At 39.4% G+C, this 26,524-nt stretch overlaps 1 protein-coding gene and 1 pseudogene across 1 annotated transcript in view; both read left to right on the forward strand.

The window, feature by feature from the left end:
- The window catches only part of CPA6 (carboxypeptidase A6), a 320,694-nt gene that overhangs the window by 122,611 nt on the left and 171,559 nt on the right, over positions 1-26,524 (forward strand). The window lies entirely within an intron of this gene.
- Positions 4,424-26,524, forward strand: part of LOC134759087 (ATP synthase subunit a-like) — a 31,055-nt pseudogene continuing 8,954 nt past the window's right edge.

Consider the following 26,524-nt stretch of genomic DNA (forward strand, 5'->3'; position numbering starts at 1 on the left):
TTAGTGTCTGGAATGTCCTAGAAGTTCAATACATGGTTTTGTTATTTTTCCTTAATGAAAGAATGAATTCAGTTTCCTGTTTTCTAGAGCTTCTCTTTTCCTTCTTGAATCTTCCTACTGATCATCTAGGCACTTTCCTCTTAATTAAAACTTTAAGCAGAAGTGAGTTGAGGAAAAATTAAAGCCAGAAATTCAAGTTAATTAGTTTTGCTATGTTTCAGTGGGTCTGATAAGAGAATTTTCTTGGCAAAGGTTGAAGGCTCTGATTATTCAATCTTTGATAAACTTTATGGATTTTAGAGTTAGAGCATTTCTCTAACTCCGTCAGTGCATATAATTGAGTGTTAGTTTTTACCGAAAAGTTACAATGAGAAGTGTGGTGTGATTGGTTCTTTTCCATGCCTACCAAAATACAAGCAAGCCCAAAAACTATGTGGTGGTTTAGGCTTCATTTTAATGGACAGCAAAGCAGATTACCAAACAGGCCTCATTAATCTTTAATATGAAACAGAAAAATGTTTTTTCCTCCATGACTGAAGTACAGTCCTACCTGAAGGAGTGTTAGGGAATGAGGGAGGAAGGAGACATTGTGGCTTCTGGAGATATTTGTAATTAACAAACTTTTTTTCTTTTATTTATGGTTTGATTTTTCTCTTTGGCATGTTCCCCTTCAAATATCGAATTTATTTGCAAATGATGTCTTGAACATTGAGTTTATTGGTTCCCTGTCTTCTCCTCATTCCCAGCCCCTACACAAATAGTATTGGGTTCAAGCATGGTGTCTCATTACAAGGGCCCAGGGTGAGGATGCAAGAACCCATCCCCAAATTGTGGTTGTTTTATGCAATACCAGAGAGACCATGGTCACTGGGCATTTCCTAAACCTCCTTTTCTTCTCGCAGGAATCTGCTTCTAGGAGGCTATCGTTAACCTCTTCACCCCACGACATCCTTTTCAGCAATTGTAGCTGAACACTTTCTGAATAGTCCACCAGGAACTTATTAATTGCAAAGAAGCAAAGCAAGTTTTGAGTGGAAGTTTCCATCTCCACTGAAATTGTGTTTTCATATACCACCAGAAAAATAGCCACTTTTCATTTTGAAGTCCAGTGTTTTAGGGAACAGATATTCTGAACAAAATATTGGAGCAAAATATTTCTCAAAGGATGTTTCTACCATTCGTGAATCTATTTACATGTTAGGCCTTATAAAGTAATGAACTTGCACTGTTATATTTGTGATAATCACTTACCATTATCAAAAGCAATAAAATTACATCTGTGAGGACTGTAGGGGTTACTTATAAACTCTCAGAAATCATCATAGATGGAATCAAAGCTCTAGACTGTAAATAGGGCTGCTGGCACTGATGACCACACATTTACATTGGGCCCTTTTTGGTAAGCATTTAAAGAAAATCATTCCTGCAGATTGTTTTCATTTAGTTCTCAAAGAAAGGTGACCACCTGGGGGAGGAAATGGTTTGGATGTAAAGGAGCTTAGGGGACAACTCAGAGAATGGAGGGAAAGGATCTGGTGAGAAAGAAGGGAGCAGAGTGAAGGGAAGAAAGAAGCTTAATATTAGGATATCAACTGTGCTCTACACTCCACACAGAGTCACATCCAGCTCCTCTCAGCCACAATGCTACATGCTTCTACAAATTACCTCATTTTAACAATCCTATGAAGTAAGTCTATTGTTATTGCTGTTTTACAGAAGAAGAAAGACAGAGTTAAGTAACTTGCCCAAGCCACAGTATGGGATTGGAACATGGATCTAGTCGGTGTCAAGCCCTCTAGGACCCAAATGAGGCCTGCCTCTTGCCTCTAGTCAGTTTATTCTGATATTCCTCACAATGGAGAGGATTGAAGCCAAGTTTGCAGGGCAGTGGAGCCTAGACTCAGAATGTGATCATTATCATTATCATTTACTTTAACTCTAGAGTCAGGGGTCACCAAGACCATGCCCCCATTCAATGGGTTGCATAAGGACTCACCAAACTCAGCATATAGTCCTACTCACAGCTATGATCGGTCACAGCAAAAGGATACAAAGCAAAATCAGCAAAGGGTAAAGGAGTATTGGGTGAAGTCCAGGAGAAATGAGGCACAAGCTTCTAAGAGGCCTCTCCCAATAGAGTCACACAGGATGTGCTCAATTCCATCAGTAACAACTTGTGACAACAAACATGCAGTGTTGTCTACCAGGGAAATTCATTAAAGACTCAATGCCTGGGGTTTTTATTGGGGTAAAGTTATGTAGATACCCTCTGCCTAGCACATACCCAAATTCCAGACTCCCAGAAGAAAAGTAGGTGTTCAGCATGAACTATATTATTTGCACATTCTAAGCATATTGAATCACTCTCATTAGGTAGGGTGGTGGTAACCCTCCTGATATCCAACTTTCCAAATGCCAGCCAAGGCCAATTTTACAAGCAGGCCTTTCTAAAGATAGTATTTTTCAGACCTGCTCTGTTAAATTTTTTTGTACATTTCTTCATTTCCTTTCACTAAAGAAGTAGTTTTATTGGATTGAAGTTGGAGATATTGAGTTTCGATAAATTTCTATCTAAAAGCATTGCATTACCTTGATGTAATTTTAAATTCGAATGATTTCAACCAAGCAAACCATTTGTACTATGGAAAGCAGCAGTTCTGGCCAGGCAGAGAAGGCAGCCTGCAGAGAAAAAAGAATATGACCGTGTGTCATCTTCCAGCCTGTGGAGCTAATGGGACAGAATTATGGGCATTGCTAACAGCTTCTTTGCATTCCCTGTGCATTGCCTCTAGAAGGGAAGAAGGAGGGTTTGCCAGAAGACCTTTAGTTGCCTTCCTTCCCTAAATCACACTGTGATAGACAGAATTCTAAGATAGCCCCAAGATTTCTATCCCCTCTGGTGTACATGCCCTGAATAATCACTCCCCTGAGGATGAGGAGGGGCCTGTGAATATGATGGGACAGCCATTCCTTTGATGATGCTACATTATATGGCAGAAGGGAAATGACATAGGGCAGACCTGACCTAATCAGATGAGCACTTTAAAAGCAAAAAGTTTCCTCTAGCTGTTCACAGAAGAGGTCAGAGAAGTGCTTCTGCTGGTCTCAAGATAGCAGTTCACAAACTGCTAAGTTGTGAACTATCCATGAGAGTCATGAGCTAAGGAATTCCAATGGCCCCTAGGAAGTGAGAATGGATTTCAGCTGATAGGCAGCAAGGAAATTGAGACATCAGTCCTCCAACCACAAAGAACTGGATTCTGCCACATAAGCCTGGAGGAGGCAGCCCAGCGGACACTGTTATAGGACCACTAGGTTTGATTGCCCATTGTGCAGTAACAGACCAATATACTGAAACAACAAGAGTTGCAGCAGATAAATGGTTTGATAATTGTAGGGCAGCCAAACAAGGAGATGGGAGGAAACCTCAAATCTGGCTCCCCAAGGAGGTTGGGTTGGGGTCTGAACAGGTGATGGGCTGAACAGGAGTTGGGATCACAGATTGATTGAGAAGTGAGGAGTGATGGGACAAGAAGATGAAAAAACTGCATTTCCTACACTTCTTTGCTGAGTTGGTTTATTGGTGGAGGTCTTCAGACTGGTTGGTGTCAGCTATTCTGCTGGAATTCAAGATCTGAAAAACACTTTAAGCAATTCTTGGGCAGAAAGGTCCAGTGCCAGAGATTCCATCTATAGGAACAATGTGGGGAGCAGGTGGTCCGTGCTCCCCACAATGTGGATCTCAGTTAGTTAGCAGCTGCAGGAACTTGGGTAGAAGTACACCAGCACACCCCGGTCAATGCCCAACTATAATTCTGCCTAAAGCCTGACTTGTAATTCTCATAAGGGCTGTTTTAACAGCTTGATTTTAGCCCATTGATACCTGAAGAGAGAATCTAGCCAGCCATGTCGGGACTTCTGACCTGCAGAACTGTGAGATGATAAATAGGTATTGTTTTAAGCTGCTAAGTTTGTGGTAATCTATTCTGCAGGAGGAGAAAACCCACACACACAGTGAACTAACAACCTACATCTTGGCCTTTGGCTCTCAGATTCATATATGAATCATTGTTAATTTTCCTGATTTCACTAGCTGTAACCAAGCATCTTAGGGAAAGTGGAAAGTAATTGGACTACATGCATAGGCTATAAATTCACAATGTCTTCTCTGAAACATGAACAAATGCAAAATGCATGTGCATGTTGAACGGAATCTGAGAAGAGACGGTCAAAGCATAGTTAATTAGACATAGAACTGCTGTTACAAAGCTGGTTACTTTCCTAATTAAATTTTATGGTTTTGCGGAAGAATTAAAACAAGAAAGTTAAACAGAAAACCATGCCCCTAGAGAACTGGATTGAGAAAGCACCAACCAATTAAATTGTTAATTAAGAGCATAACCATGATTTAAATAAAGTTATGATGGAATGGGAACAGTCTGCAGGTAAGTAAATTAAAGTCCCAACACCACATTCTGCCTACGTCTCTTTGCAAATTCTTCGTACTCTGAAGTAATAGAAATGGTTTTATGTAGGATCACAAATTTTCCATTATACAATTGACACACTCTTGTAGAAAGAACAATTAATGGTATTTCTGTTTCCAATTTCCTCATCAGAGAGCTGTAGGATAGGAAACTGTCCTATTTGTCCAAAAGTTTGTCATTTTTTTAAACTGAAACACAACCTCATAAATATTGGTTTGTCAGGTGTCATTAAATGACATGTCAAAAGTCATAAAATCACATGGGGAAAACTGTACTTGCTAGGAGGAAGGCTTCATCTCTCTTCCCTTGCTTTGTACATGAAATGTGCTGCTGCTGTCCCTGGTGTGGCCTCCCTCCCTCACACCCCAGTACTGTGCTGTAGTTGACTGCTGTCTTCTCTAATCCTCCTTGGTGCACTACCAAGTCATACACCAGGACCTACAAGAGCTCTAGAACACCTGTGATTGTGGGAGTTTGTAAACTCAAACATCCAACTGGACAGTTTAATCAATTGGAAAACTTATGAGGAGGAAATGGGTGGTAGAATTCATGCTGTGGAAGATATTTTTTCTCAACTTAATTAGAATCTGATAGTGTGATTGTAGGATCCCTTAATCATGGCTATGGTAGGCAGAATTCTAGGATGGCCCCCAAGACTCTTGGCCCTGGTGCACACACATCTTCTCTCCTGAAATGCTAATCTGGGCACCATTGTAAAAGGATTTTGCAGATGTAATTAGGGTCCCAATCAGTTAACCTCAAAATAGGGAGATTGCCCAGGTGGGTCTGATCTAATCAAGTGAGCCCTTTAAAATCGATGTTTCCTCCAGCTGGTTGCAGAAGAGGCACTCAGACTACTCACTCCTGCTAGCCTGCAAAAACAAACAGCCATGCTGTGAACTGCCTCATGGCAAGAAATTGTGGGTGGCCTCTAGCTGCTGAGAACTATCTAAAGCCTACTAAAAGGAAAATGGGGGCCTCAGTCCTACAGCCACAGGGAAATAAATTTTACCAGCAGTGAGAAGATAAGCCCAAATGAAACTACAGCCCAACTGACACCTTAATTTCAGCCCAGTGACACCCTGAGCAGACAATCCACACCATGTCCAGACTTCTGACCTACAGAAACAACAAAATAATAAAATTGAGCTGCTAACCTTGTGGTAATTTAGCAATAAAAATCTAATACTTTAAATACCCAGTGGCTTGGTATGCTGGCTGAAGATACACAGGAGCATTATGAATGATACTTCATAGAAGGTAAAAGTGAGGAAGAGACCAAGAATTTGGCCTGTCAGTATGTTTGGGGTAGGAAGTTACATTTCTACTTTTTTGTTAAAGGCTTTGTAAAGTAATGAAAGAACACTGACTTTTGCTTTCTGTAGCATGAATTTTGAAAGAGAGAAAAAGCTGCTTATTATCCAGGCAGATGTCCAACTGCAGTCATGGGTTAAATTTCAGGAATATAATTTTCAAGCATGGCTTGCATTTATCTCCATGTGTATATTGGTAATTAATAAACTCAATAACAAATACATATTAAGAGAAACAATACAGTATGTTTAAGAAAGAAATACATTAGAAACATTCTTTCAAAAGGAAAAAACCCTCTACCATGTTATGATGATGATGATCTACCCCAGTGATCCTTTATTTAATTTACTCAACGGAATTGACATGACCTTCGGCTTATGCGGTAGTATTTTAAGCTGATCGTGTTTCTTTTCCATTATAAGAATTTCTAAGTTTTGACATTTAAACAATCTGTTTTGAGACTAATTGTTAAACATTAAAAGGAATTGCTCTTGCCGGATGTAGTATTGGCCATTCCTGAGGACAGCTGAAGGTTGGGTCTAGCACAGTCTTTTATAGAAAGTAATCTCCACTGGGCTCTTTCATGTACCTGCCATCACCTGTCATTGCCTCCTTTGCATGTCTAGCGGTTGGCAGGCTGTAGGCTGGGATGACAGACAACTGGACCATGGGTCTCTCGTTGTCTAGGATAGGCTTATTTACTTGGGAGTCACAGGGTTCTAAGAGTGAGAGAGAACAAACTTACAAAATTCCTTGAACCCAAGCTTAGAGTACTCGGTAAATGTCACTTCTGCCACATTATCCTAGCCAAAGAAAGTCACAGCTCAGATTCAAGAAGTGGAAAAACAGACTCTCATGCTTAGTGAGAGAATGGTAAGATATGTACAAGAGAGTCTGTGGTCATTTTTGTAATCCACCACATCTTCTATTCCCCACGACCCCCACAACACACACACACACACACACACACATTCAATTTGCCACCAAATCCCAGATGGAGGATGACAGTTACCTAACTTCTCCTCTGCAGTCTTAAGGCCACTTCTATGGTTCTGGCCCTGATCATCTTTAGCCTGAACTGCACCAGCCTCCCCAGTGTCTTTTCTGCAGCCCTCACACATGGTTCCTATTTGTTCTCCATACTGTAGTCAGAGTGATCTTTCTGAAATGAAAAACTAACCAAGTCACATCTCTACTTAAAACCTTTTAAGTGTTCACCATAGTCAACAGCAGTAATTCCCAACCCAGGATACACATAGGAAGCTTTTTATAAAAGACTGACGTCTAACCCCACTGCTAGAGATTCTGACTCAGTTGCTCAGGTGAGGCTTGATGGTTAAAATTTCTTTAAGCTCCCTAGGGGATTATGGATGTAGCCAAGGGAGTAAGCCACTGGCCTAGGGTGTAGACTTCAAACTCTTTGGTGTGACCCATAGGGCCAGTCAAAATTGCACCTCCCTGCCTAACACTTCTCAGCATCTGTCACACTCCTTGGCTTAGTGCCCATCACGCGAACCATACTAAACCAGTTGTAGTTTCTCACCTAAGCGCCTTAGCTCAAGCTGTTCTTGTCTGGAATGCTCTCCTCTTCTTTGACCACCTAGTGAACAGCACTTATCTTTGAAACCTAGGCTAAAATACTGGATTCTCCTTGAGTTATTTGACCCTCACTGAATTCTATAGACTGTTAGACCCTAACATCTGTATCCCTTTGTGCTTCCTCCACTCACCCATCCCCAGCAGGCTTTCTTACAGATTTGAAATGTCATTAATTCTCTGAATTGCATATGGTGGATAGGGAGGCACTGATGGAAGAGAAAGGACTAGTGACTCTTCAGCTGGTACTAAAAGGCTTATGTGCACAGGCCACTACCTTCAGGAACACAGCCCAGCAAAGGCTTAAAAAAGACCTTTACTTTTTTGACCCACCCCTCTGATTTTTGTTTCCTTTTTTTAATGTAGGTCACCTTTTTTATTCATCCTTGCAATTTCACCTGAAAATTACAAATATTGGAGGGAATGATTTGTGCTTTGTTAAATGTGAATCTAACCATTTCCACTTTTAAAGGACGTTAACATGTGGTCAAAGATACAGGAATAGACAAAGTTCCTTTTTCAAGGGGCAAGGATGGCACTTCTTGGTGACTGAGAGGTTTTCTATCAAGTGTATAAACCATACTTTGGTGCCATTTCTTAGACCTACAGCTCCAAAGACAAAAGTTTAGTTGAAAATTCTTTTAATTAAAGTTTCCTATTTTCAATCATTTCATTTTTCTAGCTGTATAAATCTGCAGAGATTTCCCCTGCCTTGCTTGGTTTTAGAGGTCAATGTTGCTGAGAAGTGTGGAACCTGGACCCCACAACCCTTTTTAGAGAAGTGCACCGTTGTCCTGATCACTGGTATCAGGGCACAACCATATAAACGAGTATCGATAACCTAAAAGAATTCACTAACACCATTCAAATTTAATTATTAAATATTCAACCATGTGAGGTCTTGCACAGGGCGAATATGGAAAGCAGTTAGCATGGTGCTTAAAAGTAAGACCCCTGGAGACATAATGTCACTGGTCAATTGTGTTCTTTGCCTACTTCACATTGGCTGCAAAGAAAGAACATCCAATTGGGAAGTCAACCAGGTTTTTATTCAGTGGCCAAAGAATGGAGAAGGGGAGCTCATGTTCCAAAGGCACCATCTTCCTGGAGGCATGGGAGTTTTAGAGAGTTGGGCGCAAGCCTGGGGAAGTATGTAGGCATGTACTGGATGGAGTTGCAAACACAGGCATAGTACATGAACATGTTTCTACACACACTGCATGTAGACAAAATGGGGGCAATTTTCTCTTAGGGGAAAGATTTCTAGTATTATAATGATATGTTAATTACTTAAAGGTAACTGGAGGTCACCTGCTCTGGTCTGCACCAGTTTCATGTGGGTCTGAACTTCCTCAGTTATTCAGCAGCGGGTCTCAAGGGGGCTACTTGTGGCATCCAGACCATCTGGTTTCTTTAAACAGCTGTGCCTATAAACAGACTTAAAAGAACAGTTAAAGTTTTCCCACTGTCAGTAGGGGCCATCCTGGTGACAATACTTCTTGGGTTCATATCCAGACTCTTCCATGTACTGATGAAAGGGAGAGTTCCCTGATCCCCCTTGCAGAATGTGTGACAGTGGTGTGTCTCACCTGTTCAGTCACCCCACTGCTCAAACCCCATGTGGGATGGGGAGCATGCAGACAGGCAAGTGCTGAGGCTGGGGTGAGTGCTCTGGGCTCCAGCCCGTGGTAGTGTCTAGGAGTTACAAAGCTCTTTCAGCTTTGCCGTCCACAGCTCAATGGTCCCTCTGCCTTTTCACAAGGGCAGAGGGCCAGTGACAGCTTTCTGTATCTCGAGCTCTTGCCCAGCATCCCAGAAAAATCGGGTCACACACGGGCTTGAAGGATGAATGCAAGGTTTTATTGAGTGGTGGAGGTGGCTATCCCTATCCTGGGATGGATAGGGAGCTGGAATAGGCCCGACTCCTCTCCGACCACCCACCAGCCGAACTCCTCTCAGAGTTCAGATGTTCCTCCTCATCTCTCTCTCTCTGCCGCATCATCCTGCCATCTGTCTGCTGGTCTATTTCTGAAGCCTGGTGTTCAGGGTTTATATGGGTGCAGGATAGGGGGCATAGCAGGCCAAAAGGCAACTTTTTGGGCACAAAAACAGGAATGCCTGGTCTCATTTAGGGCCATGGGTATACAGGCTTGAGGGTGGGGCCTTTGCCCAGGAACTGCCCTCTTCTACGAGGATTTCCCGGTCTCCTGTCCATATCACTAGTTGTGTGAGTGTCAGCAAGTTACCTGATTTCTCAGTGCTTCTATTTCCTGATCTGTAAAGTAGGGAACCACAGAAAGAGTCAATCATTTCCACATTTGTACTAACCTGCAGCTGGCATGTACATATATATCTCTACATACACTGTAGCAATTTGTCCACATACTGTGTCTCCCTTACCAGATTGAGAACTCCCTGAGAGAAAGATGACTTACCATTCTTCTTTGGATAGGACTGATGTCTGACTCATCTTTGTTTCCCTAGTGCCTGGCAATAGTAGGCAGTCAACAAATATTGCTTGAGTGAATGAGCATATGTAGTTCATTCATCCATCTATTTGCCTATAATTATAATACAAACAACACTAACTTGGATTCTCATCAGGAACATATGCATAATTTATTTTCAATCATGATAAAAAAATGGTAGGTGTAAATAAAAACTGTTGTAAAATGATGGAGCAAGCAGGTATCATGAAATAGGCAAGGGTATGAGGTAGGGGAAATTATCCATTTCCTCTATTACTAAGGAAGTTTTATGGAGGAAGTGGGATTTCTGTAATAGCTTGATGATAAACTTCTTAGAGAACTATCTTTGAGATCTGCAATCTTCCATTAGAGCCTCACCTAACCTTAAGATTTTTGCCTTTGGGTGTTGACTAACTCAATGAATACAGCAATGCTGATTATCAGAAACATGTGAATTTGAAAGTCAGAGCTCAGGTGTTCTGCCTTGGAGTCAATTTGTGGTTTTTGTATAATCAAAAATGTCTGTATCTCTTTAAGCCTCTGGCTTACTTGATTAGCAAACCCATTCCTTTCTAATAACCTAAAAACAGCTATTAGGGATGCATATGTGGCAATACTTTGTGCCCTAAAAAAATTCAGAGCAGCTTTTGCATATTCATCAGCCATAACCACAAAGACTTTGCTTGATTAAAGAAGTTTCCTGTTTTCTACCATTTTGTTTTCCTAGTTGTATAAATGTGGAATGATTAAAATTCCCATGGTCCCACAAACACATCTCTTAGATGTTTTGCTGATAATTGGATTTGCTTTGAGGCTATCTGATCATCAGTGTTTCTTCTGCTCTCTCAAATTCCAGTTACATTTTGAATATGGACTATGATCTGGGCTAAGAATCAGCATCATATTGAGAAAGAAGAAAGGAGAAGGTACAGAGAGCATGAAGCATAAGGGAAAAGGCATTGACCCAGTACAGAGATTGTGATCTTTGGGAAGTTGCATCACAAGGCTTGTTGACTCCCTTAGAGAGGTGATATTGGGAGCACAGTCAGAAGATGCCTCTGTGTTATGGGGCCACGCTGAGGCTTTTGATAATATAGACACATAGCCTTTTGAGAATATATGGAAGAAGCAACCTTTGGGCTTTCAGACAAGGAGAGAACAGGTGGGAAGATAAACAATGGAATGGCAGGATATACTTTTCTTTCCTCCTTCCCTTCTTCCATATCCCTCTCTGCCCTAAAACTTCAGCCACCATATCCAGGGCCATACTTAGACAGTCCACTCATTTTGTCCATGAATTTGTATTGTGCAACCAAGATCAGTCAAGGTCCAGTCAGGAGACAGACACACCAATAATTTGAACAGAAAATTTTTGATATAAAGTAATATTAGCTAGTAAATGACAACTAATTACTAAAAGACATAAGATAGAAAATATAAATGCAGAGAACTACTACTCTTTGGCATTAGGAAGATTGTCCAAGGAAGGGAATAAGAACTTGATGGAGCATCTTCCCCTCTATCAGAAGGGTGAGATTCAGGCCTTCTTGGAAACCATGCACCACAAAGTGAGAAATTTGCTGTGCCGCCAGCAGGCTAGGGCTGGCCTCTTGCTTTGGTATGAGCAAAACTCGCCAGAGAGTAAGTGTCACTGGGCCTTCCGCATGGCACCAGTTTCCATGTCATAGGAAAGAAAAAAGCATATGAGAACTAGGAAAAGAATTTCCTTCATTCCCAGTGTCTTGAAAAGCCCTCTCTTGACAAAGCCTAACATTGACCAGCTATCAAAGGAGAAATATTTATGGAGTCTAGCTGGAGTTTCACAAGGCAAGACAAAAAGAGGGTAGATCTGGAATTGAGAGGCAGTCTATTGGTACCTGGAATAACACCTTTGCTGGTCCAGAGATACTGTGATTAACAAGATAAAGTAATGTTCTGGGTAATTAACAAGATAAAATAAGGTTCTCGTTGTCACTAACCTTACCATCTAAAGTGGAATATAGAGAAGTGAAAAGGCGAGGATGGGCGTGGTGTAATCCCTCACACCTATAATCCCAGCATTTTGGGAGGCTGAGGCAGGCAGATCACCTGAGGTCAAGTGTTTGAGACCAGCCTGGCCAACATGGCAAAACCCTGTCTCTACTAAAAATACAAAAAATTAGCCGGGCATGGTGGTGTGTGCTTGTAATCCCAGCTACTAGGGAAGCTGAGGCAGGAGAATCACTTGAACCTGGGAGGTGGAGGTTGCAGTGAGCCGGCATTGCACCACTGCACTCTAACCCAGGCGACAGAGCAATACTCCATCTCAAAAAAAAAGAAGTGAAAAGGCCATGGCCAAGGTAGGTGTTAAGGGATAATATAAAATCCTTCTACCTACCAAAAAAAAAAAAAAGAAGGTACTTATAATAACAATTATATACTACCATGTGCTAAATACTCTGCTAAATGGCAAATACATGTTATTTAATGTAATCCTCATAGTTTAAAGACAGGTTGGCATTATCCCAATTTATAGATTGAAAAAAATTAAACAACTCTGTTTTTCCACTCTGCAGGACACTTTTCCAATTTGAGTTCCTTTCTAACATGACTTAGCAAGAAGTCTCACCTGAAATCTTTATCAAGCTAAAAAAAAAAAGGTTTTTGTTGAGATTATTTGGTGGCCAGCTGATAGTGAGAAAGGACACTGGACATGTGCATGTGCTGAGGAAGGGAGCCTGGATGGGGAAGCTGGAACTTCGCCATAGACAAACACGGTTCCCTTCACAGTGTTATCTGAAAATGGCATGGCCCTGGGAAGTCAGTCATCTCTCCTGTCACCTCCAGCAACCTGCTTAGCTTTCTTATTTCTGCCTTGATTAATAATGTGTTTAAGTAATCTAAGCATGTTCCATCTTAGTATATTTAGATAATTGACAGCAAACATTAAAAAGTCATAGAATAATGTGAATAATTGAGGAGGTGCTGAGAGACTTGGGGGGAAATGGTAACAATGAGTATGGTAATTTTTTTCTCTCTTTTTTTTTTCTCAAAGAGAGAAAGAGTCTCGGCCTGTCACCCAAGCTGTAGTCTGGAATGCAGTGGTGCAATCACAGTTCATTGCAGCCTCTGACTCCTGGGCTCAAGCAGTCCTTCTGAATAGCTGGAACTACAGGGGCATACCACTATGCCCAGATAAATTTCTAAAAAGTTTTTTGTAGAGTCAGAGTCTTTCCATGTTGCCCAGGTTGGTCTCGAGCTTCTGGGCTCAAGCAATCCTCCTGCCTCAGCCTCCTGAAGCACTGGGATTACAGGTGTGAGCCACTGTGACTGGCCTAACTATGGTTTTTTGGTTTTTTGGGGGTTTTTGTTTTGTTTTGTTTTGTTTTGTTTTGTTTTGTTTTGTTTTGTTGAGACGGAGTCTCGCTCTGTCACCCAGGCTGGAATGCAGTGGCACAATGTTGGCTCACTGCAACCTCCACCTCCCAGGTTCAAGCGATTCTCCTGTCACAGCCTCCCAAGTAGGTGGGATTACAGGCACAAGCCACCATGCCCAGCTAAGTTTTGTATTTTTAGTAAAGAAGGGGTTTCTCCATATTGACCATGTTGGTCTCGAATGCCTGGCCTCAAGTGATCCACCTGCCTTGGCCTCCCAAAGTGCTGGGATTACAGGCATGAGCCACCGTGCCCAGCCAGTATTTCTATTTTAACAAATCTAAGACTGACTCTACATATCACAGATCTAATTGTTTATCATATGTATTTGAAAATACTGGGTAGAACAATTGATAGATTATAAATAAAACACAACATTGTTTCTGGAATAGCAAAATCTCTCAGGGTTACCTAATTTCTTTCAGGAACATAAGAGCCCTTATGAATCAGGAGACCACTTGGACAAGGTTGGTCAAGAAAAATGATATATATTCAACGTTGACTTTCACAGGACATAGGATATTGCTTAGCATAATTTATTATTTAATAACTTGTACAAATAAGGTCTATATCACACAACCATAAGTGAATTCAGTTTCAGGTCAGGAATATAAGAAACATGAGCCATAAAAGTTAATTCTCCTACCAGTAATATTTAGCCTCTTTTTCATCATCAAATCCTTGAATAATGTTCTCTACAGGAGGTCCATGAAGTGGGAAGGTGGTATCAATGGATATTAAGTGAGTAGTTATTTGAGGGTGTTGTAATCAGGATTCCAGGTAACTTTAACAAAACAGTAGAAGGTTCAGAAACACAGAAAATAAGTTTATCTCAAGGACAGATGCAAAGTGATGCTTGCAAACATTAGACTACGAGCCTCACAGAAGGGAAGAATCAAAGGACATTGTGCAATGTGAGTCTAGGGTGAACAGATACCATAGAGTGACACATGTACAAGCTGGCATACCCATTGGGATGGGAGGACTCTGGGCTTTCAGAGCTTCTTCAAATGGTCTTTGTATGGCAGACTATAAGAAACTCAACAAAATTCTGTCTTCTCTTCCACATGGGTGCTGTATTTCACAACCTTCCCTACAATTAGTTAAGAGTGGCCATACAACTGATCATGACCAATGGAACTGAGATGGGAGAATTGCCTTGGCCCCTTCATGGGACCCCTCACAAAGGGGGTGGCTCATTTACTCAGCCACCATGTGCTCAAACCGCTTACAGGAAGGAGCGAATGCAGGTGAGCTGGGGTGAGCACTGTTGGGCTCTGGCCCCATGGCAGCATCTAGGGGTATTACAGTGCTCCTTTAGCTTTGCCATCCATGGATGGCTAAGTGTTAACCAACTCAGTGGAGAGTCAGGGTGACGGCTTTTTATACCCCGCCCTCTTGGTACCTGGGTCCTTGCCCAGCATCCAGGAAGAATCAGGTCACACAGACTTGAAGGATGGTGAATGCAGGAATTGAATTGAGTGATGGAGGTGGCTCTCAGCAAGATGGATGGGGAGCTGGAAAGTGAATGGAGTGGGAAGATGATCTTCCCCTGGAGTTTGGCCATCCTGTGGCCAGTCTCCTCTATGACCATTCCCCAGTTGAACTCCTCTCAATGTTCAGATGTTCCTCTTCTTTTCTTCTCTGCCATGTGGCTCTGCTGCTCTTCTGCTCATGGAGCCTGGGGTTTGGGCTTTATATGGACACAGGATAGGGGGACATGGTGGGCCAAAAGGCAACATTTCAGCCTGAAAACAGGAATGCCTGTTCTCATTTAGGGCCGTGGGTCCAGGCTTGAGGGTAGAGCCCTTGCCGGGGACCCTACTCTCCTGCCTCCTGTCTGTATCAGAATGTACACAAAAGTGATGTGGGCTTTTTCTCAGCTGAAACTTTAAAGAATGAAAGTTCTTCCTCCATTCCTTCCTTCCTCTTCTGCAGCCTGGATAACAGTAAAAACAGGACCCAAGAGGATGAAAGAGCCAGACATGGAAAATTTCTGGATCCTCAAATCACTCCATAGAGGAAAGCTGCCCACTCACAAGAAATAACCACCTTTGTCTGTTATGTGACCAAGAAATAAATGTCTCTTATATTTCAGTCATTATATTGTTTTTGAGCATCACCACAACTAGTAGAGAAAATGGTACATTGAAATAGAGTGCTATCTTAACAAATGAAAATAGTGTATAGCCTGAGCTTAGCAATTGGGCAGTAGACAAAGGAACATAGATATCGCAATGTGGAAAGAAAGATACCAGTGTGATGTAGTGACGAAACATTTGATAAAACTATCAGTTGAACTTGGAAGATAAGGCAAGTGTCTATTGACCCTATAGCTCTAAGGAAAGTAGTTGGAAATACCTGGGATGTTAGTGTATCTTGGTCCTTCTCACTTGTAGAAAGGTATTACAATAAATAGCTGAAGTCAAGAAGAAATAGACAGGTTTACAAGCAGAAATAAAAAGGAATCTGGGGTCTGAAAGGACAGGAAAATCAGGCTGATTCTAGATCCCAAACACACACAAAAAAAGACTAAAGATGGTTTCAAGCAAAGAAGACCCGTTAAGATTTCTCAGGTTTGCAAAGTAGCTTAGATTAAGGGAGTTACTTTTCTACCTTTCCACCCTGCCTACTCTTTCAGATGCCCTCAAAGCAGCTTCCATTAAGTTGAAGAGAGGTGGAAAGGCATGGGGGCCAGGAAGCAAAATAATAACAAGAAGGAGAAAGAAGAAAGAAGAAGAAGAAGAAGAGGAGGAGGAGGAGGAGGAAAGAAGAAGAAGAGGAAGAAGAAGAAGAAGACAGATTTGAGAGTTACATCTAGGAAAGAACTTAGAGTGTGGTTACTTAATGAAACTTCCTAGGAGAAAATAAACCAGAAGCCCACATCATTTCTGCAACATGACCCACAATATCACAGACCTGACCAAAATATAAAATAAAATAAAATTTTGCAAGATAGAGCATTATACAACTATCAGGACCTCAAACCTGAACAAACCAGAAGTTGACTGCAAAAGTTGCTTGCCTCCAAGGAGTGCATACTCACCAATATCCACTTCAGATGTGGCCAGGAAGAATAATGGGCAAAGGAGAACCTCCTAGAGAAAACCAGAGAACGGGACAGTTAGTTCCAGAGATATCAGAGAGCAGATGCTGGGTCCAACCAAGGACCTTTCTCCACCGCCAAAGCAGGGAGTCTTTGTCATGCCCGCGGAGACGGGTGTCATCATGACCTAAGTCTGTGATCGCACACCTCTGCATTCCTCCTATTCCGAAAGGGAGATGTTATTGTGGATATCCTGTCTCTGCTGAGCACCATAAATGGTAAAAGGGAGGCTGCAGGGGGCAGGTAATCTGCTTTTTAGTTTGTACGTCTTAGAGCATAAAGAGCCATACCTGGACCTATTGGAGAAAACTGCTTCTGAAGAGACTTTCGGTGGTCCTCTCAGGCAGATATATAGTGAGTAAAAGAGCATAGTGACTAGTCATCAAAAATGGAATTCTTTTTTTTAATTTAATTTTTTTATTATTATACTTTTTAGGGTATATGTTTTAGGGTACATGTGCACAATGTGCAGGTTAGTTACATATGTATACATGTGCCATGCTGATGTGCTGCACCCATTAACTCGTCATTTAGCATTAGGTATATCTCTCAATGCTATCCCTCCCCCCTCCCCCCACCCCAAAACAGTCCCCAGAGTGTGATGTTCCCCTTCCTGTGTCCATGTGTTCTCATTGTTCAATTCCCGCCTATGAGTGAGAACATGCGGTGTTTGGTTTTTTGTCCTTGAAATTGGAAATCATCATTCTCAGTAAACTATCGCAAGGACAAAAATTGAATTCTTCTGGGCCCATATTCCATAGCCTTTTTACAGGTAGGAGTGACCCTGTGTATAACAGACAGCCAGTGGAGAGGAAGCAGAAGTGATGAGTGCCCCCTATGGTCCAAGGCTTTGTAACCCTCCTTCCTATCCATTGGCTGTGCATGACTATGACAAAGCCTTAGGGTATACTGGATCTGTAAACTGAACAAGGCCTGGTCTTCAAATCACCACATGGTGCAAAATCATTCACCAGCAAGGAATATTTGCCTCAGAAACGAGGGAAAACTATTGAGTTTGAGCCGATGTACATTCTGTTCTATCTGTTGCCACAGCTGGTGTTACTTTAATAGAACCAGTATCTCTAAAACTGACCGTTTCTCTTGGGCTTCTAGCCATAAGCCTTGTGGATCCACTGACTATCACAGATCAATAGGTCCCCATATCCATGGGTTCCATATTCACATATTCAAACAACCATGGATGGAAAACATGCACACACACACAAAAAAAGCAATACAATAATACAAAAATACAAATTTTTAAAATATAACAGCTATATAACATTTACATTGTATTAGGCATTATAAGTAATCTAGAGATGTTTTAAGGTATACAGGAGAATGTGTGTATTAGGAATTGTAAGTAATCTAGAGATGTTTTAAGGTATACAGGAGAATGTGTGTAGGTTATATGCAAATACTAGGGCATTTTATATCAGGAACTTGAGCATCTGCAAATTTTGGTATCCATGGGGGCCCTAGAACCAATTAATCCCCATTCAATACCAAGGGATGAATGTAGTTTATATTTTAGAAAATCTAACACAGACTGAGAACTTAACAAGCATACTCATTCCACAAACAGATCTAAATGGAATACTCTGTGTTTGGCATTGGATGAATCACACATGGTATTGTGAGGACACAACCATGAGTAGAAACTGGACTTCAGACAAGGAGCTCAGAGAGAGTTATTAGGTCATCCAGAGCAAAAAAAGAAAAAAAAAAAAAAACGTGTCTGGGCACAGTGGCTCATGGCTGTAATCCCAACAGTTTTGGAGGCCAAGGCATGTGGATCACCTGAGGTCAGGAGATCAAGAGCAGCCTGGCCAACATGGTGAAACCCCATCTCTACTAAAAATACAAAAAAAAATTAGGCATGGTGGCAGGTGCCTGTAATCCCAGCTACTTGGGAGGCTGAGGCAGGAGAATCGCTTGAACCCGGCAGGTGGAGGTTGCAGTGAGCTGAGACCGCACCATTGCACTCCAGCCTGGGCAAAAAGAATGAAACTCAATCTCAAAAAAAAAAACAAATACAAACAAACAAACAAAACGCAAAGTTGATAGAACCTCTACAGGGTTTTCTCTAATCTCCACGTGTCCTATGTTTCCCAGTCTCTGAGCGTTGTATGTACATATGTAGAAACAAATTCCACAAATGTTTATTAAGGGACTCTGTGCCAGGCACTGTTCTAGATGCTGAGGGATACAGCAGGAAACACAACCAACAATCCCTGTCCTCAAGAAACTTCATATTGTGGTGGAGAGAGATTAACAAAAAACAAATAAGTAAAAAATATAGTATATCGGATGGTCATAGTTGTAGGGAAAAGTAAAGCAGGGAAAAATGTAAGGGACACAGAATGTAATTTTAAATGGAATGAATGGTCAGGGAAGAAGACCTCATTAAAAATGTGGCATTTGAGCAAAGGTCTGAAGGAGGCGAGGGTGAGCTGTTATTGCCACATCTTTGGGAATAACCACCGCTTCCTTCTTTACCAGGCAGAAGGGCCAGTCTCGGACACTAGCTCATCAGAAAGCTTTTGCTAACTGCCACAACCAGATGTGTTCCTTCTATTTTTTCGAGTCCTTGAAGATCTTTGTTATTCTCTTACACAATCTGTTCTCAGATTCTGGTTTCCTTACTGAAACACATGTTCTCATTCACTCCAGTGTTTTGAGGAACAACAAACCAATCTGATTAGGATAACCCAAGGTTAATAAGTTGTAGCTCTATTTTACCTTAACCCCACACAACCTCCATCACCAGCTGACATATTTTGAAATTGACAATTGACATTTTCTCAACATCATTTCACCCTTTCCAATCAAATTAGTGTTCACACACCCTTTCCACATACAAATTCTGCCTTTCATGCCTCATATACAGAGGAAACCTTTTTTGAAAAAGATGTAAGCTTTTTAATCAGAAGGACAAAAAGTGTTAATGACACCATAGAGACCTATGAAAGAGAGTGGAGGCAAAAGCAAAGCAAAACCAAACTATTGCAGAACTGCAGTTTTAGTTTGATCTGGGGTTAGCAAAGAGAAGTTTTAGAAATAACCTAGCACTGAGTGATTCAGTGTTTTGGCTCAAAAGGAAGGTAGATGGGAGAAATCTAATTTGCCTGGGTACTTTTTTCAGACTATCTTACGAAATATGGACTACCACAACCCCAGGTGATTGTAAAGGAAAACTTAGTAAACACTGATTATAGATCTGAGGGTTCCCAATACTATTCAAAGAATCCACAGTTAACTGTCTTCAACTTTTTTCAACAAAAATCTATGGACATGCTTTAGGGACTATGAGTTTCACTTAGCCATTTCAAACATATAGATCCTGTCTTCCTTTTAATAACATTCTTCATTCCACTTAGAAAATCATAATCCTGAAAGAAATATAATAAAGTACAGATCTCTTTATAGAATAAATGTGTTTGTAATTTAATGAGAAGTTAAATACATTCCTAAATGTTTCACTACAAAGAATTTTGTAAAAAAAAAAAATTGTTAAAACAGTTTGGGACAAACCCTGCATCCTTCTCCACTTGGGAGGTAAAGAGTACATGTATGTTACTGAAAGCTGAAAGTAACCTCCTGTACTTAATTTGGAAACATTTCAAGAATATAATTCTTGTACTATATAGAAGGATTATTCCTAAAAACAAAATGACCTTTGGAACCAAAAGCATTTTCTTAAAGTAATAGGCCAGATTGAACCTCAAAAATAGGAACTTATTTCTTTTCAGTATAGCCACACAAAAATTATTCTTGTCACACTTAGCTTCTTGCTTATAATGAGACCATTGGCTTTTGGGTTCGTTTTTTGTTTTTTGTTTTTCTTTTTAAGGAAGATAGAGAAAGCACAGAATTATAAAACTCTTCTTATGTAACACTTTTCTATCGAGGGGTTCCAAATTATTTATAAAATGTTAGCTCATTTAATTCTCACAGCTCCCAAGCAGGTTCAGAAATGACATGCGGTATTTATGATGGGCTTTGTCTTAGTTTCTGCTGGGGAACATGAGTCACTGCTACTCTTGCAGCAGAAATGAAGCTATAATTTCCTGACATCCGGTCGAGGCGCTAACCTGACCTCATTCCAACTCTCCAAGTTCAGCAGTTGTGTTCCAATTTTGGTTTTATTTATATTTCTCTAAGATCTGGCAGTGAACTGTCATAAATCATGCCTTCATGCAGGACTTGATGAGATATGAGGGACAGGAAGGAAGGCTTTTAGTAGATATCAGCTTTTGTTTCTATTTTAAGGGAAGTAAACATTTAGAGTGCTTCATTCTCAGCACATCAGTTACTCTGCCAATGAGTAACTCCTTTGTGTCCTGACATATGTAGGGCTCAAATGGACTTATAAAAAGTTGGACATATTTATTTTTGAATAGGTAACAATGCATTGATGTTGAAAATTCAAGATGTTCAAAGGATATACAATTTTTAAGACCCCCTCCTATTCCTCTTCTCCGGTCACCCAATTCCTTTTGCAGAGGCAAGCAGTGTTACTAGCTTCTTACAGAGGTATTCTACCCAAATCCAAGAAGATAACAGATAGACACAAATATGTATCTCTGCATAAATTTGTAGGTATATACATAATACATTAATATGTTAATTATACTTATATATCCCTATATATTAATGTATATCTATAGATATATTTCTCTTCTCCTTTTTTTCATAAATTATAACAAACTATACACACAGTTTTACTACTTGCCTTCTTCACTTAAGATGTCTATGATAATCCATAACAAAATCTAAAAAGCTTCTTCCTTTTTACAACTGCATGTTCTTCTATTGCCATAGATATACCAGATTTCCTTAACCAGTCTTCTACTGATATTAGATTTCAAATCTTATGCTGTTATAAACATTGTTGCAAGGAAGAACATGATAGAAAGTTGTTTCACATATGTACAAGTAGAATAAGTTCTCAGAAATAGAATTTTTTGGCCAAAGAGGATATGTACTTTCTTTTATAGATGTGTTTCAAATTGCCCTCCATAGAGGTTTTGTCAGTTCACACTCCCACCAGAAATGTATGAAAATTCCTATTTCACTACTCCCTTGCCAACATATGGTACAATCAAGCTATTTAACTCAGAGACAAAATAGACTGAATAATGAGTTTTCCAATTCTTGAAAAAGATATGTGATGTATCAAATGATTTATATTTTCACAGATCCTCAAGTTTAAAATAATTTGTACATTATCTTCAAAAAACCCACAATTTTTAGAATGTTACTAACCTTGATTTAAAAGTGCTTAAAAGTATGGATCATTTCCCATTAGCTATGACCATTGCTTTGCCAAAACAATTCTGTGTGGCATATTTCTAAACCTCAGCCAGCTGATAGGTTGTTTCAATAAATACTTGATACTGAATGTTTCCAGTGCTGTCAAAGAACCTGAACAATACTGGAGCTTCTTAGACTGAGATTTGGTCACTATCAAGAAAGTTTGAAAATAAGTATTTTCTATGTTGTTTTTAAAAGTGTGTACCTATAGCAGGGTTAAGCATTTCAAAAGGATGTGTGGGTTGCTGTTTGTGATATTACCGTTGAGCTAGAGAGTTCTGCCAAGTGACAAATTAGCTTTTAAGAGATGTTTAAATGTACGTTGCATGTGCCAGCACAGCTATTCTACTACACATTATTTATGTAGCATTTATAAAGGCATAATCAAGACATCTGATATTACAAATGAGGATTTGTACTCAACTGTAAATTATGTCACAGATGTCTTGTGATAGTTCTTTCCATTTTCAGCAATTACAGGAAATGCTCAAGATTTTATTATATACATGCTTGTACACATATGCCCAGAGCTTTGCTGTTCTCCATAAAGAGTAGTGTTTTGACAAAGTTGTAAAGTATTAGACCTTATTCAGTTATATAAAAATATTTGATTAATATTGCGATCTTAGCTTCTGCATTTATGAAAAAGTATTCATAACCTTCTCTTGTGAACCTTTGTTCTTACAAAATGAGGTTCTTTGAGAAAACAATTTTTGTTCTATTCAACTAGAACTATTAAAAACGTATCTAAATTGGTATCAGCAGACATTCATGTGGTATAAACACTGCCTCTCACTTGTACCCTTTTAACACAAGACACCATTTGATACTATTTGACTTGGCTACTAAGAGAAAATGGCCCTTTTTAAAAATTATTTTTAATTGACAAAAAATTGTACAGAGATCATATACAACAAGATGTTTTGAGAAATGGCTCATTTAAGCTAATTAACATATGTGTTACCTTGCATGCTTATCATTTTTTGTAGTGGGAACACTTAACATCTACTCTCTAAGCAATTTTCAGGAATACAATACCTTGTTATTAACTATAGTCATCACATTGTACAATAGATCTTTTGAACTATTTCTCCTAACTAAATTTTGTATCTTTTGACCAACATCTTTCCATCCACCCACCCCAACCCACCCCCAGCTCCTAGTAACTACCATTCTACTCTGTGCTTTATGAATTCAACTTTTTTAGATTCCACATGTAAGTGAGAGCATGCAGTATTTGTCTTTTTGTGCCTGGCTTATTTCACTTAATATAACATCCTCCAGGAAAATGATTCTTGATGCTCTTAAGAAAAGCGTCCTTTTCATGTGTCTTTTGGCTGCATAAATGTCTTCTTTTGAGAAGTGTCTGCTAAAACTTAAAGTATAATAATAATAAAATTTTAAAAAAAGGAAACATACACCTTGAAAATTAAAAAAAAAGAAATGTGTCCTTAAAAGTATTGCCTTGTGCCATTACTAATTCATTTCAGTTAGGCAGGGTTTGATAACTATTGTTATCAAAATGTGGTTTCAGAAGAAATCTAGTTTCTACCATCTTTCTGAAGTCAGTTCCTTTGTTAAACCTAAGATTAAGAAATATTTTATACTCAACATACTACTGTATTTAGTATTGACTATGAATTATTATTTTCCTCTGGCAGATTTTTGCAGAGGCACTTCCCTCTAGCTGAGCATTACTCCACTATGAGAACCTCCAAAGTATCATCATGGCATTCTTCAGATTGCAGTTTGTTCCTCATGGCAATGGCATCTATTGCTAAATGCTATAAAATAAAATAACATAAACCTTTAAACACTCTTTACTTCAAATGGGACAGTTTTAGAGCTTTCAAATTCTTACCAAATCAGCATTGGCTCATACTTGTTTTGATAGGTTTTATTATTTTTCAGGTAAGGTGAGGCCAACAGATCAGGAGACAGCTGCCATTGAAACAATAGTTGATTACACTTACAGACCTCAAGAGAGGGAGTATCTATTAGGCCATAAGGGGAAGCACATGGGGAATCACCAAGACTCTGGCTAGGCGGGTTTGTATTTGGAAGGCAACCCCAGGGAGGAGGATTCTTCCAGAGGGGAGTTGGGCAACCAGGGAGGCATGAAGCAAAGCTAAGATGATTCAGGCTTTTTACATGGTTGTCCAGAACACAGAACATGTCCAGCATGTGCATGCAAGGTGGAAGTTGAAGCATCAAGTTTACAGAAGCATGGTAAAAACATCAAGTTTACAGAAAGATATAAATGGACTAACGTAGTCAGTTTTAGGTGAACACTACTAGCTCTTTGCTTTGGCTGTTTGATCATTGTGGCATTTATCAGCTACTCTTAGTGCTTTTACATACAATTATTTATGTATGTGTAATTGAAAAAATTACATTTTGACATCATGTCATTCATTCCATAATGAATCCTTAAACCAGGTAGCCTAAAGTACAATGATGTTAAAATACCATGCTAATATCAAGTATTATAATAATTCAGCAAATTCTTTTGAAGAAATTTTTTTACCAGATTTATAAATTGCTCAAATCTGGTTTTTAAATACTATATAATATTTTAAGATGGGCCTAGTATTAAAAAAAACACTTAAAGGAATTACTATGACAATATCTTCTTTTTCTTTATTGGTAATATAGTTATATACATGATAAATGTATAGAAGGGCTTATAAATAGGAGTCTGAAACCTCACTTAGCTCATTATCTAGAGAAAAATGTATTTGTTTAGACATAAAAGTTATTTTTAAGAAAGTAAATGTGTTGCTTTTTTAAGTGCAAAATTCAAGAATCCCAAACATCAAAACATGAAAGAAGTCTTTGTCTATTTTTGATGCCATAACAGGAAGACTAATTTTCATCTACATTTTAATATGCATTTGGCCCCCTAATCAAGCTCAATACAATGTTATTTTAAAACATATGTCAGCAAATTTTATTGCCCTTAAATTAAGTAGCAATTGTTACTTGCTAAATAGGAAAAGTGAAAATTTTGTTTTTCCATATTACCAAAGGCTGAATTTAAAATTAATTTTACAATATATACACTTTAATATTATGACCTAGAATAAACTATTTAACATAGAAAATACTACTTAAGTAATGCAGACTAGGTGATTTGAACCAAAACTCCCATTCAAGACAACTAAAGCTGCATTAAAAATAAATTTCTTTAAAACATCAAAAAGCAAGCAAGGTAATAAGAATTACTGGGTGAAAGTCCAAAAGATGAAAATCCAGAGAGATAAATCCAAAGTTTATAGCTACTTTTGCTCTGGAGGTGTTTGCTGACCTAAAAATGACAGCTAAAATGTGAAGTAGCCATTTCGTCAGCCTCACAGGGATTGCCAGGGTGGAGGATCAGGCCAGTCAGCCTAGGCTTTGGGTTGGGATGCTAAAAGATTGCATTCTAGGAGTGAGGGTGGACCAAAAATAAGTATCCCTGCTTTGAAACATCTCAATGGTCCAGAAAAATCTCACATCCTAAAATTAGTTTAAGGTGATTTCAGATAGCTAGTGGCCCCAGAAAACAAAAGTCTTCTCTGAAAGATACCACCATTGTAGGTCTCAAATTATTTCTACAAATAACTTTTAAAATGTGATGTCCACACATAATTAAAGAGAGCCAAATATATAAGGCAATAAGATAACATGAACAAAAGAACAACAAACCACCTGGTTCCAAAGAGTAGAGTTAGAGACATTGTACAGCATTTAAGCCTACTAAGCTACTGGAGATAAAAAGAATGGCAGCAAGAATAGTTTTCATAACCAAAAACTATACAAAGTGATATTGCGGAATTAAAAACAAAAGTAGAAAACATAGAACTGAAAAACACAATAACTGAAACTAGGAACTCAGTGGATAGGTTTAACAGCACTTTAGACACAGCTAAAGACAGAAATGGTGAAATGAAGGGCAGAAGAAAATACCCAGAGAGAAGCATAAATAAACTGAAAAATAAAAATTAAAAATGCAGGATAAAAGACACAGAGGGGCCAGGTGCAGTGGCTCACCCCTGTAATCCCAGCGCTTTAGGAGGCCGAGGCAGGCGGATCATGAGGTCAAGAGATCGAAACTCTCCTGGTCAACATGGTGAAACCCCATCTCTAAAAATACAAAAATTAGCTGGGTGTGGTTGTTTGCTCTTGTAGTCCCAGCTACTCGGGATGCTGAGGCAGGAGAATTGCTTGAACCTGGGAGGCGGAGATTGCAGTGAGCCGAGATCATGCCACTGCACTCCAGCCTGGGCAACAGAGCGAGACTCCGTCTCAAAAAAAAAAAAAAAAAAAAAAGAGAGACACAGAGGATACAATGAAAAGACATAATTGGAGTTTCAGAAAGGAAGGAAAAAAGAGAAAAAGAAGTATCTGAAGAAGTAATGCATAGTCACAAACTATGCTACCACAATACATTTATTGATTACAAAGGCCAAAATAATAAATTTTAGTGGAGAAATCAGATACCACATAAACCAAGTGATCAAAGTTAACATCACCAATAATAGGATAAGTCAGTACCATGTGCCTCCTGAAATGATGCACTGAGAAGGACATATCACTTTGTAATATTCCTGCCAAAAATGCTTAATCAGCATCTAATCATGAGGAAAATATCAGATAAACCCAAATTTTTTAAAATATTTGGCCTGTATTCTTCCACAATGTCAAGGTCATGAAACACAAAGACTAAGGCACTGTTTAAATTAAAGGAGACCAAAGAGAGATGTCCACTGAATAAAACTATGATTCTGAGTTGAATCCTGGACCAGAAAAAGAACATTAGTGGTATAACTTGCAAAATTTGA

Source organism: Gorilla gorilla, chromosome 7 (assembly GCF_029281585.2).
Source record: "Gorilla gorilla gorilla isolate KB3781 chromosome 7, NHGRI_mGorGor1-v2.1_pri, whole genome shotgun sequence".
Taxonomy (NCBI): domain Eukaryota; kingdom Metazoa; phylum Chordata; class Mammalia; order Primates; family Hominidae; genus Gorilla; species Gorilla gorilla.